Source organism: Impatiens glandulifera, chromosome 6 (genome assembly GCF_907164915.1).
Source record: "Impatiens glandulifera chromosome 6, dImpGla2.1, whole genome shotgun sequence".
NCBI classification, from domain to species: Eukaryota; Viridiplantae; Streptophyta; class Magnoliopsida; order Ericales; family Balsaminaceae; genus Impatiens; species Impatiens glandulifera.
In genome coordinates, this window is record NC_061867.1 from 30897057 (window position 1) to 30918131 (window position 21075).

Genomic DNA, 21075 nt, shown 5'->3' on the forward strand with positions numbered 1-21075 from the left:
TATATGTACTCATGATTACCTTTCATTCTGTCCTTCTACATTTGGGTATTGAAAATTTGTATCTATATGTTTCGATGTTTTGTTCATTTTCTTTCTTATATTGTTCTATATGAATACTCATTCATTGGGAATATGAGTTATAAATTAAAATTTAGTGGTTTAAAAAGTTGTATGTATATTTTGAAGCAAAAACATTCCTTTGGCATTGGCAGAAATAATTATTTTTTTTATTTAAAAATTTAATTTTATAAAAGTAAAGTAAAATAAAATAAAAGATATAATATAATTTTTTAATTAATAAATTAACTAATGGTTGAAATATAGATGATTTGATTATATTTTTTAATGAAAAACTCTCCAAACAAATTATAAATAATTAATGTTTACTACAACATTAATTTTAATTTTTTTTCCTATTACTCCACTTTACAAAAATATGAACTCTACCAACCCTCATCGATCTAAAAAAACACACTTATAAATTCAATTATTGTTATCCTAAGTTTCCAAAAAAACTCTCATCTCAAAGAAAAAAAAATCAATAATGAGCATCAATGTCAATTCTTGTGACAAAATCATTACCGGGCCTGAAAAAAATCATTAACGAGCATCAAGGCCAATTCAATGCAAAACAGGTGACTGGATGACTACATATTCTGTTGGGTCAAATTATTTTGACTAAGTGTTAAAATAGTTTGATTATTGGGATTTTGATGATGAAATGATTTATGCGCTTTGATGCAAGTGTATTGAAATCATATTTCATGAGATTTGGCTCTAATGAGGATCATTAGACCGATTTGGCATTAGATGCACAGAATTAGACGTGCAGTCTAACTCGTGGAGTTAGATGTGTAGTCTAATAAATCTCGGAATTAGACGTGCAGTCTAACTCGTGGAGTTAGACGTGCAGTCTAACTCAGTGGAGTTAGACATGCAATCTAATGTATACGGAATTAGACGTGCAGTCTAACTCAGTGGAGTTAGACATGCAGTCTAATATATACGGAATTAGACGTGCAATCTAACTTAGTGGAGTTAGACGTGCAATTTAATGTATATGGAATTAGACGTGCAGTCTAACTCAGTGGAGTTAGATGTGCAGTCTAATATATACCGAATTAGACGTGCAGTCTAACTCAGCGGAGTTAGACGTGCAGTCTAATATATTTGGAATTTGACGTGCAGTCTAACTCAACACAGTTAGACATGCAGTCTATTGGATTGTGAAAGTTAGACATAAGTCTAACTCCTTCAGACAAGTCTGAAGTAGAATCGGAATTAGACGTGCAGTCTAACTCAGTGGAGTTAGACGTGCAGTCTAATGGTTTGTGAATGATTATACGTAAAGTCTAACTAGTGAAAGTTAGACGTAAGTCTAACTCTTTCAGACATGTCCGAAGTAGAACCGGAATTAGACGTGCAGTCTAACTCAGTGGAGTTAGACGTGCAGTCTAATGGTTCGTGAAAGTTAGACGTAAGTCTAACTCCTTCAGATTAGTCTGAAGTGATTGTAATTAGACGTAAGTCTAATCCCATTAGACCAGGCGGTCTAATGGATTCTGTTCTTAGACGGGGATGTTTGATTTCATTAGACGAGTTCGTCTAATTGAAATACGTCTAATGCTAAGCTTAAGTAGTATTCTTAAATCTAACACCCCTCTACCCACGTGCTATAGCTGTACTCTACTCCTGCTCCACTTTCTAGTGAAGATTAGTACGACAACTATATGTATCCAACTAACGAATGCCACGTAAGAGAATTTCCCTCATATTACTTGTTTTGCAGGTACATCCCTGATGGAATATTCAGTGCACTACCAATTGTTGTACGACCACGATCCTTGTGCTCAGAACCTGCTATGTACTATGGAGACTTTCCAATGGAAGAGTGCCACGTATCATTCTAAAGATTCGACCGTTAGTCTCTGCCCAGTATTTATCAAATCTCAAGGACAACGGACAAACTACTGAATTGCCAATCTACAATCTTTCGATCATCTTGCATGCTGAATTATAGAGAGAGAAATCAAGCCTTTGAATACTAATACTGTGAAGCTGCTTTCCTTATTGTACTGTGTGTGAATCAAGAGAGAGCTAGAATAAAAAACACCATTAGCTGAGTGATATTCTTCATCTTATAAATTGAACAGAGTGTGTTCTGTTCAATAGTGAGCTAAGTGTGTGCAAACTGTATTTGATTCTTATCATATTATAGTGAATCCTTCCAGTGGTTGGAAGAAGGGGTGACGTAGGAGAGTTTCTCTAAACATCCATAAACAAACTGTTGTGTTCTTTCATTTCTGTCATCTTTTCATTCTTCATCTTGAGCTTCAAACCCAAGTAAACAATTCCGCCTTGAATTTGTTTTAAGTGTTTATAAAGTTTTGCGTAGAATAGAAAGCGAATTAAATCCTTAACAAGATTTCTTTCAAACCGTTTTTCATAAGCCTTTATCAATAGTCAGACCCCCGTCTCTATCAATAAAACTAATCCTATCATATTCACACCTTACTTCGATTCCGATCAAGTAATAGTCAATTTTGCGTCCGTTCATAAGATTTTCGAAACGAACACTATTTATGAGCTCCTATATATGCTTGCACTCCAAAATGGTATGTATATAATTTATCATAAATTAATTAATCCCTAAAATTAGAAACAAATCAAAACCATAAATATGTGAAATCTTCTATAAATATATTTTGGTGTAATTACATTGGGTGTCCCAAGTATTTGAGGAACTATTCAAACAAAGAATTTGTGGTCACAAAATTAAAATATATTAATACTAATCATAACTTTAACAAAATGTAAAATAAATATATAACTAAGATATCTACTTATAAAAAATTCATAATATATATAAAAATATTAATATAATTTTGATAAAAATATATTAATTGATTTATAATATATATTTATAAATTAAATGTTTTTGATAAATTTGAAAAATTTAGAGTCTTTATAAGTGGGGCTATGCAATGCCTTACCCTTTGTACTGCCTGATTACATCGTGATATTATTTATATGTATGTTTATATGTATGTTTGGTGCAGGAAAAAATTGGTTTTGAAATTTGTATGAAGTTGTGTTAATTTGATTTATTTTTGTGAAATAGTTGTTTTGTTTGTTTAAATTATTAGTTATCTTCATTTCTTGATAATAATGTATCATACAAATGTCTATATAAATGTCTCTATTATCTTTAACATAGTATGTTTCTTTGACTTTAATTTTAGTTAATATAATAATATTTTGATTTTATTAATTCTTTTATCTACGATGAGATAATCATATTATTAATTAAAGGTTTTTTTTTTTAAATAGTTTTAAAAACATCACATTAAGACAAAATAAAAAATATTATATTAGATTATGGTAATATTCGAATACAAAAAGTAAAGTCATCTAACTTTAAGATAGCTTCTCTCTCATATATTTTATTTTTTATTTTAAAATTATAATTAATTTTTTAAATAAACTAACACAATATTGATATTATTCAACATTAATAAACCCCTTTTTACCATTCATATATTTATACTATTATATATAAACAAGAAACTATATTAGTAGAAATTCTTGTAAAATAGTATGGTTTTGATTTGATTTAAACTTTTAATACATTTTTGTGGACATAATTTTTTTGGCGCGGTCACCCATGACAGGTCGCTTCTTGGAGTTTGATTATCATATGTGGTATTTATCCGAAAAATTATTACCAAGATCATGACTATGCTAATTTGTTTTTTCCTATTTTGTTTATTGAATAAAGTTGTTAAGAAAATTCAATACTTATATGAAAACACATTTGAATAAAGTTGTTTATCTATCTTTGAAATTTTCATTTATTTTGTATGCATTGTGCCATTGTACCTATAGTGTGTCACTCCAATAAAATTAATACTATAATTGAATTATTGGTAACATAATTAGAAAAAAATTAAAAAAAATAGTTAGGATTTTGAAAAGTAATATCGACATGTTAAGAAATTTTGTGTCTTCTTCTTGCAATGGTAGCTAGTTCTGATAATTTCCTTTAAATTATAATTTATTGGTAATATAAGCCCACTTTTGAATGATCGGGTGCTTTTTCTGAATTATGTCTTTAGTACACAATGAGTTTAGAGGTGAACTTTTGAATTAATTTGAACAATAAAACATTTATATAGACCATTATAAATTAAAAAAACATTTAATCTATGTTAGAAGTATGATATAAGATATATATTCAAATAATTAAATAAATATAATTTATATTCGAAATATATTAATTAATCTTATGATTAATATATGTTTTTACAAATTTATCGACTTAATTCTTACGTTTATTATTTAATAAAAATATTAGTTTGAAATTGGTATTGTATTTGTGCTATTTGATTTGATTTTGTTTAATTAATTTTTGTAAAATTAGTTTAAAAAATATTAGAATATGAATTATTAGATATATGGAATTATGGGTCAATCTATTTAGGTTTAAAATAGGATAAATTCTCAACTGAATTCTTTCTTTTTTTCCTTAGGGGGTATGCACCCAAACGGTTATTGCACCATGTGTACATGCACCTACTGGAGCCAATATCTAGAAAATGATAATGATTAATAATTTGAAAAGCAGATCTCCCAAATTTATTACTCTCAGTTCTACTATCTTTCTCCAAGTTATATAGATGGTCATTAAAATTTTACACATATAGCCAGAGTGAATAGTATTTGGTGGAAGTTTTTGAAATTATTTCTCAAAGAACGTCTCTATCAAGTGCATCCATATACAAAAGAGAGTCTCCATAGATAAGGGATATAATTAAAAGACACATATGTGTTTATCCAGTATTGTGTAGTTAAATAGAAATATATATTGACATATCATTCCAAAATCATGCAATACCTCTATATTGGTCAATAGAGATCGATGTGACAGTGATGTGTAAATCCTAAGTTATGACTCAAAAATTTGAAAATAATGACAAATGTACGAATTTCTAGAATACTATTTGATCTGGTTTATTTACTCAAACAAGACGTTTTAACAAATAGATTGTTAAAAAAGTCCTCAAACTATGATAGTTTCTTAACAAGATACTCAATGAGGAACTTGTGGCTAATTAGGATCAACCATCAGAACCCTTTGTGAAGAGTTAGAATTTTGTGAGGAAGTAGTAGACATAAGATGAGAGTTTGAAAAGAAAGAAATTGTGGATGAGATTAAAAGTAAGTCATGTCTTAAGATAGGAATATCCACCATACTTGAATCACATTATAGTCGATTTTCTCAACTCAGATGATGTTGACGTTCGTTTGTTGCGGCTAATAAATCTCCTAGTTTTGTATCGACGAACCAACATCGATCTTAATTGTTTCTTCTACGAAGGCCTAATTTGATTTTTAAATTCTTTGAGTTTCTCTTTCTCTCTTAAAGCATTTGTCTAGGTAATTGTCTTTGTCATTCAATGCACGCTCTCTTGTCCATTTTAGAGATATATATTCATCAAAATTAGAGATGAGTGATGATATAAGAATGATACCTCGTAATTGTGTTCCATGAGTATCCTCAATTGGACACTACAATGGTCTATATGTGAACCTCTTAGGTTCCTCCACAATTTAAGAGATGGTATTAAGTATGGGTTCAGGGTGAAGACAATTACAAGGTAAGTGGGCTATAGTTATTACCTCACTAGAGTAGCTAGTATTGTCGAAGTGGAGGGGATTATTTTGGGGGTCTTGACATATGAGTGTGGCATTTGATGTTAGTAGGGTTATGGAAGAGTTTGTGGTAAGTTGGGTTGGTGAAGGTAGTGGAATGAGAAAATGATCTAAGGTAAGCTGGGTTGGATTAGGTTGTGTAAATAGTGTATCGTGAGAGGTCTTAGAGGATGACAACAGACTCATCGAGAGGAGATCCATTAGGAGGAAGTCCCAAGTTTAGGTGATCCCTTGTTGTTGGAGAAATCGAATAATAAAACATGTTTAGCAATCCAGAAATAGACAAGCTACAACAAAGGCCTAACAATTCTTTTTCCCCTTCTATATAATCAAATAGGCAGCCAATTCAATTGATCATCAAACAAATAAACAATCAAAGAAACAGAGAGCAAGACACCAAGATTTTACGTAGAAAACCCAAATTAGGTAAAAACCACGGGACACTTCGGCCACTTAAATCATCCACTATATCAAATGGGTATACAATGTTGTTCAATACATGCTTAGAGGTAATCTAATAAAATTATCAATTAACCTCATCCTAACTTGTCATTCACATACATTATCATCATCACTAAAGATGACTAATCAAATGGAGAAGAGATAAAAGAAATTAGAAGAAGAACCTGCTACTTCAATGGAGAAATTGATGTTTCAATGGAGGAAGAGTTGCTCAATGGAGGAAGAGGGAGAGAGAACCAATTTACTGCTGTGTTTTTTTTCTTTAATTAAATATGCCCTAATGTGCTTTATTAATTTGCCAGGCCCAACTGCCAAATAAGCTGACCCAATAAATCTTCCCCGTCAGCGCAACTTTGCGGGCTCCAATAAACCCGATCTCTCCCGACAATCTTTAAACTTGTCTGTAGGTAAGGATTTTATAAACATATCGGCACCATTCTCACTTGTATGAATCTTCTCCAAGTTCAGCTCTTTTGCTTCAAGCACATCACGTATCCAATGATATCTCATGTCGATGTGTTTGGATCTCGAATGAAAAGCTGAATTCTTTGAGAGATGAATGACAATTTGACTATCGCAAAACAAAGTGAACTTCTCTTGCTTTTGATCCAACTCTTGTAGGAACTTCTTCATCCATAACACCTCTTTACATGCCTCAGTATCTGCAATATACTTAGCTTCTGTAGTAGAAAAAGCAACACACTTTTGTAACGTTGACTACCACGAAAAAACACCGCCTGTAAAGGTAACCAAAAAACTTGATACAAATTTTATTGAATCAATATCACCCGCCATATCAGAATCTATAAAGCCTTCCAAAATATGAGTATCACTTCTGAAGCATAAACGTGCTTTCGAAGAGCCTCGAAGATATCTGAGAATCCACTTAATAGCCAACCAACTTGACTACCAGTTGCGGAGTCATAATGTACATTCTTCATTTCATTTTCTCTTTTTCACTTGTAGGACATTGTTTAGAACTCAACTTGAAATGACCTACAAGTGGAACTGAAATCGGTTTTCAATTTTTCATTGCAGACCTCTCAAGTATCTTCTCAATGTACTTCTCCTGTGATAGCCAAAGTGTTCTGTTCTTTCTATCTTTTGTGATTTACATGCCTAGGATCTGCTTCATTGAACCCAAATCCTTCATCGCAAAAGACTTGTTTAAATCTCTTTTGAGCTTCTCAATTTTCGCAATATCTTTTCCAACAATGAGCATATCATCAACATAGAGCACAAGAATAACATAATCATCAATACCGTATCTCTTGATGAAAACACAATGATCAGAAGTAGTCTTACTATACCCATTTGCTTCCATGAATGAGTAAAATTTTCTGTACCATTGGCTAGGCGCTTGCTTGAGCCCATACAAGTTTTTCCTCAACCTACAGACACGATCTTCTTTACCTTTAACTTTGAAACCCACGGGTTGTTCCATATAAATCTCTTCCTTCAAGTTACCATGGAGAAATGCAGTCTTCACATCTAGTTGTTCAATTTCCAAATCTTGACTAGCAGCCAATGCTAACACAACTCTGATGGATGACCTCTTCACAACCGGTGAGAAGATCTCTTCAAAATCAATCCATTTTTTCTATCCAAAGCCCTTCACAACTAGTCTTGCTTTGTATCGAGGTTGTCAGCTATTTTCTTGATGCTTCAACTTGAATATCCACTTGTTTTTCAAAGTCTTTTTTCCTTTCGAAAGTTTCACCAAGTCATAAGTTTCGTTCTCTTCCAAGGAATGTATATTTTCTTACATTGCCACCGACCACTTGTTCTTGTTTAATGAGACAATATTTCTTGATAGGTTTATGGTTCTCCCTCATCAGTCAACATCACATACTCATTGGGAGGATACCTACTAGAAGGTTGTCGCCACCTACTGGATCTTCTAATATGTTGATCATCGGATGGCTCTAGAGAACTATCATCACCTTGTTCAGCTTCCTTTGTTGGCTCAACATCAACTAGAGGAGTCTCATCAACCTCAACTTGGACATTTTCCACATTATTGGGCTGTGATTGTGGTGTACGAATCCTACCATTGTCGGGTAATTCTTTCTCCGTAGACTTCGAATTTTCTTTTTTCTGAAAGTCTTCAATGGTCTGATCTTCAAAGATACCACATCTCTGCTTCTAATGAGTTTCTTGTTAACCGGATCCCAACATCGGTACCCAAATTCTCTGTGGCCATACCCAATAAATATACATTGTCTCGTCTTGCTATCAAGCTTAGCTCTCTCATCTCGAGGAACATGAACAACAACTTTAGAACCAAAAACTCTCAAGTGATCATAAGAGACGTCTTTACCTCTCCAAACTCTTTCTGGAACGTCGCTATCTAAAGGACTTGAGGGTGAAAGATTTATCAGATCAACCGATGTCTTCATTGCCTCTCTCTAAAAGGATTTTGGCAACTTAGCATGTGACAACATACACAAAATTCTCTCATTGATAGATCTGTTCATCCTTTCTACAACTCCATTCTGTTGAGGTGTTTTTGGCACAGTCTTCAAAATCTTGGTCCCATGACTTTTACAGTATTCCACAAATGGTCCTCTGTTTCGCCACGATTGTCCGAACGAACACATTTCAATTTCTTTCCAGTTTCTCTCTCCACTCCAGCTTGAAACAACTTGAAGTAATCTAATGATTGATCCTTAGTCTTCAAGCAATAAGTCCACACCTTCCTTGAGCAATCATCGATAAAAGTGATGTAATAATGAGAACCACTTAAAGTCAAAGAATTCATAGAACATATGTCTGTGTGAACCATATCTAGGATATTGAGCTTTCTAGATGGAGAGAAACTTTTGAAGGAAACTCTATGTTACTTACCAACTAAGAAATTTGTGCATGTCTTCAAATCTGTGGACTTTAAGCCCTGAAGATCGATTGTCTTGGAGAGAACTCACATGCCATTCTGACTTAAGTGACCAAGTCGCTTATGCCAAAGCTGTGATGAACAATCATTAATTGCATTTTCTTCTCCCCCGTAAGACTTAGTCTCTGTCACATAAAGAGAACCAACTTTCTTTCCTTTATCTATCACCAAAGACCCCTTAGTGAGTTTCTATTTTCGTTCACCAAAGTAACTATGATAGCCCTCATCATCAAAAATACCAGTAGAGATCAAATTCATCCGAATATCGGGAACATGTCGAACATTCTTCAAAAGTAGTTTGCACGAAGTGTTAATATCCAAACAGACATCTCATTTTCTAATAATCTTACACATAACATGGTTTCCCAACGTCACTAAACCAAACTGTCCACTAGTGTAAGAAGCAAATATATCACAACGATTAGTGACATGATAAGAAGCACCTGAGTCTACCACCCATTGTGTATCTTGAGAAACAAGGTTCATACTAGCATTGTCTTAAACAATATCGATGTCGTTATCACCCACATCTGCAACCTTACTACATCCATCTTCCTTATTCTCCTTTTGTTCCGTTTTAAAGATCTGCATTGATACTTCTTGTGTCCTTGTTATCCACAATGATAACATGTAATCTCTTTTCTCGAGATGGATGTTCCCCGTGACATGTTTGAACTGCCACTGTGATTATTTGGAGTTTTACTTTTACTTCTACCCTTCTCTCGGCCACGAACACTTGAATTGGAGTCGAGAAGCCCTGTTCTTTTATTCTAGCATCTTCATTCAACACGCTCTCTTTCATCATTTTCAAAGTGAGCTTACCTTGTGGAATAAAATTGGTAATTGAAACCACAAGTGTCTCCTAACTATCAGGCAGAGAATTAATCAAACACATAGAATGAAGCTCATCATCAAATTTCATTCCTATCGCAGCCAACTCATTTAGAATCCCCTGAAAAGCATTTAGATGCTCAGACATGGAAGACCCATCTTGATATTTCAATGAGCAAAGATTTTTAAATAGAAATGCTTTGTTTTGAGTGTTGTTCTTCTCATACAGCTCACTCAAAATAGTCCACACTTTATGAGAATTAACCTCAGTAGCCACATGCTGATACACACTATTGTCAACTCATTGCCTAATTTTACCAACTGCCTTTCTGTTCAACTTCTTCCAATCTGTATCTGTCATAGCCTCTGGTTTGCCTTTATCACCCAAAATATTGTCTTCATAATCATAATTACACAATAAGTCCTTCATCAATGACTTCCAGATTGTGTAATTGGTAGCTGTGAGTTTAATCATCGTGCCATTACTACTCAACGATTCTTCCATTTGAATTATACAAGAATCACCACCAAACGAACTCAGCTCTGATACCACTCGTTGGAGAAATTGAATAATAACACCTGTTTAACAATCCAGAAATAGACAAACTACAACAAAGGCCTAACAATTCTTTTTCCCATTCTGTATAATCAAATAGGCAGCCAATTCAATTGAGCATCAAATAGTCAAACAATCAAAGAAATAGATAGCAAGACACCAAGATTTTACGTGGAAAACCTAAATCAGGTAAAAACCATGGGACACTTCGGCCACTTAAATCATCCACTATTTCAAATGGGTATACAATGTTGTTCAATACAAGCCTAGAGGTAATATAATAAAATTATCAATTAACCTCATCATAACTTGTCATTAACATACATTATCATTATCACTAAAGATGGCTAAACAAATGGAAAAGAGATAAAGGAAATTAAAAGAAGAACATGCTGCTTCAATGGAGAAATTACTGTTTCAATGGAGGAAGAGCTGCTTCAATGGAGGAAGAGGGAGAGAGAACCAATTAACTGCTGTGTTTTTTTTCTTTAATTAAATATGCCCTAATGGGCTTTATTAATTTGTTAGGCCCAACTACCACCCAACACTTGTGTGATAATATTTGATATCCCATTAATTTGATTGTGTGTTTCATTTGATTGAGGCGTAATTATTGGGTATTTATTTCCCTCAAACAACCATATCAGAAGTGTAGAGAATGAGTTCCTTGATACTTACATTTTCAAAAAGGATGACAATACGCTTATCGAGAGGCTCATCGAGATAGGTTGTCGAAAGATTTCTAGACCACTGTGAACACATTCATGGACCATAACAATTATTTTTCATATCTTTTTTAAAACTTTTACAATTGATCACATCATGGTTTAAACATCCACACGCAAAACAAGTCACCCAAATGCTCGTAGGAGAATTAAAACCAACTATTGGGAATGTTGTTTCATATTTTCCATATTTTTCTTATCATTTTTATTTTATTTTATTTTTGCTAAAATATTAGTATTGAAAATACTCTACAATAATTATTAAATTTTACATAAATAACTACTAGAGGATTTTTGAGCTAATTAATTGTATTTTTTATTTTTTTTACTTATTTATTTATTTTGAATAATGTTTAACGTTATGTTTTTGTCGTTAATTTTAAAATAATTTCGAGCCAATAATTTTATTTTATTTCTAAAACGATCATTACACGAGAATAAAATAAATAATTAGCTTAGGAATCGATTGAATTCAAAAATAATTAAAATCTAGGTTATATTCAAATAAAAGAAAAAAATCAATAATACATAAATAGGTTAAATGAAATAAATGTTTTTTAATTAATATAATTTATGTTTATTTTTCAGGTTGAAAAAAATTTTAAAAAAATATTGATCGAAGTTGACCGGAGACGGCCGTGTACGGCCAACGGACCAACGTAGCTAGCGAACGACCGGACCCAGCCCAGATAGGGGAAATTCAAGGGTCCAACTCACACACAGACAACCAAGCCATAAGCCAAAGCACGCAGAAACAATACCCAAGCACGTTGCATTGTGAGTGAGGACCAACGCGCATAGATGAGATCAAGCATCACCTCTCACCCATCACCTCGCACGCTGTGTTTGGAGGAACTCCCAAGAATACAAAATAATGTCATTTAGCCCTGGATATTGCATGGGAACATTTGAAAAATGGTTGAAATCATATATCCTTTCTACCCAATCATTTAATTTAGAGGAGAAATGACCCCATGACGCTCAGATCATTTTCTTATGCTCTCATAAATCTTAGTGGCAATGAATTGCGACGAAGAAGTGAAATATCATTAATGACTTTGGTCTACGCTTGGCCTCCCGAACCTTGGGCATTAACCTTCTGTCTAGGCTTCCGTTTGGCCTTCCTCGTTGCGCACCTTAGCTCCGTGTGGCCTAGTACCGATTTGATTTGAACCAAACGGTTTTCGTCCCATTTGACCATCTCCTCGTCATTACTCTATATATATTTTTACCTATAAAATAAAGAGGTATGATAAATCCAAAGAATGGTAAGCGAAAGCAAGGTCATGAATCCTACGTGGCCTTGCCAACTATGAGAGAGAAAAAATATATAATTCACCAATAGGGCTTCATATTTTCCAGCTGCATTTATTTCTCTTCTCCTGCTGCATTTATTTCTCCCCCTGAAACTTCTCCATGGTATCGTTTTTAAGGATCTAGATTAATTGTTTTTATAGATCTAGGTTTTAGATTTTACAAATCTATTTATTTATAGATCTAAAGGTTTATGGATTTATTTTAGTTTGTTTTTGTATGATTTATTTCAAAACTGTTTGAACTTTCAGGAAATCAACACCAAACTTGAACAACACAGTAGATGAAGAATTGAACCTAAACAAATCCACCTTTGTTGAACCCGAAAGGTACCTTATTGTCCGATTGGTATAAAAAATGTACATTTCAATGTGTCAAAATGACCTGAAACCTACCTTTTCTAGACCTGAAATTATGGTTTTAGGACCAAAGAGGGTCATTTCGGGACCATAAAGTTTGGTTTAGGACCCTAAAGGGTTATTTCGGGTCCCGAAAGGATGGTTTCTTGTCCTGAAAACATAGTTTAAGGACCTCATTGATTGTTTATGGTTAAAAATAGCTAGTAAAGGAACCCATGATGGTTTCGGGACCCGAACGGGTGTTTTCGGGATACATTATGAATGTTTATTGTCCCGAAACCACTCTTTCTAGACCCATATGGTTCTTTTAGGTCCCGAAACCAATCTTTCGGGTCCCGAAACTACTCTTTCGAGTCCTGAAATCACATTTTTAACCCGAAACCACTCCGAAATGGTGCTTTCTTGTCCCGAAGGGTGGTTTCGGGCCTAGAAAGGGTGGTTTCGGAACAAGAAAGAGTCTTGAAAGGGTGGTTTCGGGAAAAGAAATGACCCTTTCTTCTTGTCCCGAAACTTTGTTTCTTGTCCCGAAACCGTGTTTCTTTTTCCCGAAATCTTTATTTTTTGTCCCGAACTCGTTGTTTCTCGTCCCGAACCCGTTGTTTCTTGTTCCGAAACCGTTGTTTCTTGTCCAGAAACTGTTGTTTCATGTCCCAAAAGGGTGGTTTCGGGAAAAGAAGAGTTGGTTTCGGGACCCAAAAGGGTGGTTTTAGGACCCGATAGGGTATTTTCGGGATGTATTTTTTATGGTTGCACTTAATTTTTGCAGTCACATTCCTATTGTTGGAATGACATTTTCCTCCGAAGAACAACTTCTTGAATTCTACACATCATATGCCCACTTAACTGGATTCGGCATTACTAAGTTAGGGAGAAAAAATGTAGGTGGTAAGAGGAAATACTTCAACATTGGTTGTGCCAAGAGTTTTATGAAAGAATCGAATACCAAACATAAGTTTCATCAGCCTAGACCAATAACTAAGACAAATTGTAAAGCAAAGATTAATGTTGTTGTTCGAAATGAAGGGGAATATGTGATAACAAGTATTTTTCTTGAGCACAACCATACATTAAACCCTAAGAGGATACGTCATGTTAGATCCTACAAAGTAATATCCTGAAATGTAAAGAGAAGATTGGATACAAACAATGAAGCTGGAATAATTGTGGCCAAAACATTTCAATCCCTTGTAGTGAAAACTGGTGGGTATGAAAACATGTCTTTTGATGAGAGAACATGTAGAAATTACGTTACAAAAGCACGAAGGTTGAAGTTAGGTACTCCCTCATCGTGACCCCCTCTTTTTGTACCACCACATCAGGTATGACTTCATCGCAGTAATCTATTTGGGCAGACTCGAAGTTCTTCGGTTGATTTATTTGCTTGTTCTGTGTCATATATGGAGATTGAAGGCGTGCTGGAATTTTCATATGTCGCAAGGGATTTTTTCTGAGATTTTTTGGAGCCACCACTTCAGGTACTTCCTCTTCGGGTACTACCTCATCGTGACCCCCCTCTTTTTGTACCACCACATCAGGTACTACCTCATTGTGACCCCCCCCCCCCCCTCATTGTGACCTCCCTCATCATGACCCCCCTCATTGAGACCCACCTCATTTTTATCGGCCTCATTGTGACCCCCTCATCATCACCCCCTCATCGTGTACCCCGACTTCTATAGTGGGTGTTCGATCTTTGAAGTATTTGTGCATGGCATACCTAAAACATTTATTCTTGTCCATTGTTGTATGTATGATGTGGATGGCGTTATCATACAATGGCGTTTTATCCCAGCCGGAACTTAAAGATACCAATTTTTTTTATGGATTTGTCAATCATCAATGTACATTTAGCAATCCACTTCAAATTCTCTGTAAAATTCATACTTGTTGTGTTCTCAGGTCCTGATGTGTTCAGAGGTGGTAGTAAATTCATAGGTGATGAATTAAAAGGTGGTGAATTCATATGTGTTGACTTCTTCTTAGGTGCTGCCTTACGTGCTGCCTTTTGAGGCTCAAACACCCCCACATATGCATCATCGTTCTCCCCCACATCCATATCTACCTCATCGTTCTCCCCCACATCCATATCCACATCCTCGTTCGCCCCCCTATCTTGATATGTCTCTTCGTACTCCCCCTCAACTCCATTTGTGTCCCCGTTCTGAAGAGGTGGTAGTGGAATGCGTCTAACATCGCTTCCACGTTCGAATCCTCCATTTTCCCACTCCGTATACAGCCTAAACTTCAACGTCGTGTCATTCCAACATGATAGTATAGGAAATCGACGCTCATTAACGCCTCCCAATTCAGGGTTGCTCACCCTATACACGTAGACAATCTGTAAAACATATATATGTTAAAACCATTTATTTTTGAAACTAGGGAAATAAATTAGTGATTAGTGATAACTTACAATAAGGAATGTCTGTGGTCCTTGGAAATGTTGTTTTTCATTACCCTTCCATTTTCACATGAATTAACTAATCCTTCAAGTATAAATTTGCACCAATTGAACTTCTTGATATTATCAACATCTGAAATAGATTTCAGAATTCTATACCTGTAAGTGAAAAAAATAGATTTGAATATTATTTAACAATGCATATACCATACATATATGTTGTCATGCAAGTGAAAATAACAGAAATGAGATATACCTGGTAACTTGACCCAGTTGATCACACCAGAGAAAGCAGCTGACCACAAATAATACAAAGTCTATCTTGAAATTGTTGTCAGCTGCTTTGTTCTCAATCATTTTCATTGGCATATCAGTTACTAAAGTGGTGCCATTAACAAGGTTACCCCATCGAGTCCTAAATGCCTTCAACTTGTCATCGATCTCGTTATTCTTGTATTCTACAATGTCCAGCTCCCCACTGGGGAGACCAAATATCATTTGAACATCCTCTTCTTCGATTTTCACAAGCTCGTCACTCTCTAGGGTGAATGCACATTTACTATAGTCAAACTGTCTAACTAGATAACGAGAGATCTCACCGGGGCATTTTGAAAGCAATCATGATAGTAGGGAGCCAAAGCCTATTGACTTCACAGCCTCTTTTTGTTCATTAGACAGCAATTGAAGAAGATTGAAAAGGCCAAAAGAAGATGTCCTAGTTAAAAATAAGTTGTGGGGGCCTGCTACTGCTTTGGGGGCTGCTTTGGTTTCTTGGGCATTCCTTTTACGTTTATTTGCTCTACAAAAACAAAAGATAAACATTTAAAATTCATGAAGTAGATAATCAAATAAATGAAGCATTTCGGGTCCTGAAACAATACTTTCGGGTCCCAAAACCACCTATTTCGGGTCTTGAAACCACACTTTCGGGACCCATAACAGCCAAACACAATACTATCAAACTTTTGGGTCCCGAAACACCCATTTCGGGTCCCAAAACCACACTTTTGGGACCCATAATTCAGTCAAACACAATAAAATCAAACTTCCGGGTTCCGAAACACCCATTTCGGGTCTTAAAACTACACTTTTGGGACCCATAACAGTCAAACACAATAAAATCAAACTTTCAGGTCCTAAAACACCCATTTCGGGTTCTAAACCCACACTTTCAGGACCCATAATTCATCCAATCACAATACAATAAAACTTCCGGGTCCCGAAACACTCATTTGGGGTCCTGAAACCACACTTTCGGGACCCATTATTCATCCAAACACAATAGAATCAAACTTTCGGGTCCCGAAACACTCATTTCGGGTCCTAAAACCACACTTTCGGGACCCATAATTAAGCCAAACACAATACCATTAAACTTTCAGGTCCCGAAACACCCATTTCGGGTCCTGAAACCACACTTTCAGGACCCTTAATTCAACCAAACACAATATAACCACACTTTCGGGACCCATAATTCAACCAAACACAATATAATCATACTTTCGGGTCCCGAAAGTGTGGTTTAGAGACCCATAATGCAGCAATACACAATAATCATAGTTTTTTATCATTAAAATCATCAAAATCATCAAAATCCCTAATCGCAAAACCCTAACCGATCTTAAAATCATCAAAATGATCTACGTTTCTAAAAGATAAGATGTCTTATTTACCTTAGAGTCTTTGGAGATCTTGTCTGCATGGCGATGTATCTGGATCACCAGACTGAAAAGAATAGTAGTATGAACCCTAGACCAAGAAGATACAAGAAGAAAGAAAATATAAATGAACTGCACAAACACGAAGGAAGACCTATCATTTTCGATCGGAAGACAATGAAGAAAGGAGAAGAAGTCGGGAATACCGGAGAGCCAAATCGATCGCCAGAGAAGAAGTCAAAAGTCGGGGATAGCCGGAAATGAGCAATGAAAGGAAGAAAGAAGGGGAAACTAAAACGTTTTAAAATTATTTTTTTGGTTTCTCTCTCCTAGCCACGTGGCAAGGCCACGTAGGATTCGTGGCCTTACTTTCGCTTACCATTCATTGAGAATATCATTTCTCTAAAATAAATTAGTAAACATAATATTTATTTTTGTCTATTCTATTTTATTTTATTCTATTCTATTCATTTGTGTATTTTAGAGTTTTATTTTTATTTTAAAATTTAAATGGTCTTAACATTTATTTTTCAAATAATTATTTATTTTATATAAACCCTTAATTTAATTATTTTGTGATAAATTAATAAACATCTCTCCAAAATAAATATTTAATTTATGTTTTTCCTTTTAAATTAATTATTTTTGGATAAATGAAAACAACATTTTCCTTAAATAATTGTTTTTTTTTACGGTTAAATTTATTATGAGAAATGATTGAGAGAAGGAATTTGGGAGAGAAAATGACGTGGTGTGATCTAATTGGTCGAAACAATAACAAAATTTCTCTCTCTTCATCCTTTATTATTTTTCCAACTAGTGACACATCATACCCTCCCAAATTTTCTCACTCTATCACTCCCATTAATTATTTTGGGATAAATGATTACAACATTTTCCCTAATAATTATTTAATTTATTTTTGGCCTTTATATTAATTATTTTGGGATAATTGAATACAACATGTTTCCTAAATAATTATTAAATAATTTTTGGCATTTTGGATTAATTATATTGAAATAAATGAATATAATTTTTTTTTGTTGAATATAATATTTTATAATTTAAAGGCCTTTTGAATTAATTATTTAGGATAAATAAATACAATATTTTTCATAAATAATTATTTAATTTATTTTAAACCACTTTTCGAGTATAATAATATTTCGAAAATTATTTTAAAGACTCGAAATTAGTTTAAAAAATTCTATAAATTTGATAAATTAATTTTTTTTTAAACGTTGTGTTCCACAACCCTTTTGGAATCTCCTCGAGTTAAGTATATAATCTGTCGCCACTTTAAACAATTAACTAAGTGAGCATAACTTCTAGTCTCACGGGTTCGAATTCATGACCTCATTGAGACTGATTGTAAATCAAATTTTAGTGTATACTCGTTCTAAAGTGACAAGAAATAAGTGGTTAGTGCATAGATCAAGAGTAAAAATAATTCGACTTTTTTGTAGTATGGCTCGTTTTATGTATGATCTTTAGTTTAATCTCCGTGACAACCAACGAGTTGTGGTAGAGTTTTCGATTTCATCTATAGAAGAAGTTTAAAGGTTTTTCATGTTTTTGTTTGGCCATTTTTGTTGTTGTTTTTGTTTTTGTTTTGTTGTTGAAACTTTTAGAAATTATTTGAAATAAATATTAGAATACTAATGGTTGAAATATAGATTATGTGAATATTTTTATGAAAAAAATTCTAAAGTATTAAAGATAAATAGTATTTAATTACAACCATAAAACTTAATTTTCTTTTTCTATTACTTCACTTTACAATTAAAAGAACTCTACCAACCATCACCAATCTAAAAAAAAAACCTATAAGTTCAATCATTATTCATCCTAAGTTTTTACCCAAAAATAACTCAAACTTCCAGCGCCAGAATCATTATCAAGCCATGCGGAGCCTGTAGATACTTGCGAAAGAAATGCCTCGACAATTGCATATTCGCACCTTACTTTGATTCCGATAAAGGAACCGCCAATTTCGCATCGATTCATAATATTTTTGGAGCGAGCAACGTTACAAAACTTCTAACGAATATTCCGATCGACAAACGGCCCGATGCAGTTAGGACTTTAAATTATGAAGCTCATGCTCGTCTCCAAGATCCTATATATGGTTGCGTATCTCAAATCTTTGGTCTCCAAAATTAGGTACTTATGCATTTAAATATCAATAGTAACATGATTTAACATGAATTAATTAATCACATCAATTTAGAAACAAATCAGAACAATAATTAGGTCAAATCTTCTAAAAATAAAATGGTGTAATTATATGGTGATCTTATATGTATGTTTAGTTCTTCTGAAATAATCATTTTGCTTAATAATTCTATAAATGTCGTAACGCTACGAAGGGATATCTACCTTATATGTTTCTTTTGACTTAACTTTTAGCTAATATTATAATATTTTGATTTGATTTGTTTATCTTATAGACGTCACTTTCATAAATATATTAATAATTAAAGAATTTTTTTTTACAAATTAAACGTTTTAAAAATAAAAATTGACGTCACGACAAATTACCAAATATTATATTAATTTTGATAATATTTAAATTTAAAAATAAAGTCATCTTCTTTTAATATATATATATATATATATTATTATTATTATTATTATTATTATTATTATTATTATTATTATTATTATTATTATGTACTATTATATGTCTTTGGAAATTTTAATTTTAACCAAGCAATGATATTAGGTAGAAATTCTTGTTAATTGGTATGTTTTTTATTTTATTTAAAATTTTAATTTTTTAATACCTTTGTGGACATAGGTGATCAATCTTCAACGAGAGATTGTGTGCTTACAAGCCCAATTAGCCAGGCAGCCGCCACCTCAGCAACAGCTACAGTCTTCTCTGTCCATGTCGGACTACCCTTTTGGTGGTGGTGCCACCTATGACATGGCACCTCTCTTTGAGTTTGATCCTAATATTGGATCATCTCATCAGCCGGATTCATGGGCAGCCGTTCAGCAGCAGTTCCATGATCGGAACCCATTCACCGGAGCTCCGGTGGGCGGCGACGATGGGGAAGAGTTTGCTGGGAGTTACCGATGAGGAATTAACGTGGAAGGAAAAGATCTGCCCCCAAGCATGCCACCTGTTACTAATTGAATCACTTTTTATTTTTAATAATATATGTGAGATTTAACAAATAATTATTACCGTTCATGACTATGGTAATTTGATTTTTTCTTTTCCGTACTTTGTTTATTGAATAACCTAATTCAATCCTTTATTTATTATTTATCTAATTTTGGAAATTTCATATATTTTGATTCTTCCATGTCATTTATAAATTAAAACTTAGTGTTTTGAAAACTTGTATCTATATATTTTGAAGCTTTGTTCATTCTTTTGGCAATGGTAGCTTCAATCATTACCTTTAGAGAGCCCTCGGTTCATTACGAAGTCTTTGGAATTGGTGACCCATAAGCATTCAAATGAATTCAAACAATCCAAATGTATTATCCACCCAATTAGAACTTGAAAACATTTTTTTTTAAATATACCAATAGGTCTTTTTCACGATTTTTGTTTACTAAGAAGGTTTGTTTAAAATTGGTACTATGCTAGTATTTTTGTAGTTCTTTTAAAAAAAGTTAGAATATCCAAACAATTATCAAACTTGATATTTTTCAAACATACCAACTTGTTTTTATACAATTTTTGTTTAGTAAGAAGGTTTGTTTGAAATTGGTACTATATTAGTAATTGTTTACTTGATTTTGTTTAATTAATTGATCTAAATTAGTTTTAATTAGGTTAAATGTAAATGATTAGATATTGCAAACACTAAAAATTAACACTTTAATTTATAATATTAAAATAATTATTTTGAATTATTTTTAAATAAATAAGATTAAAATATTTAACCCCATTGCTAAAAATCAATTAAAAACAATTAATTATGATTGTGTTAAATTAATTAAGAGTTAAAAATACAATAAAAATAAAATTATTTAGGATAAATGTTGTACCCATATTATCTCAAAATAATTTTAAAAAAATTATAAGACAAAAATAAATAATTTAGAATGAATTTTATATTCAATTCACCTAAAAGAATTATTTATTTAAATAGAAAAAATAAAAAAAAATAAAATAAATTGGTAGTTTATTTTTACAATGATTAA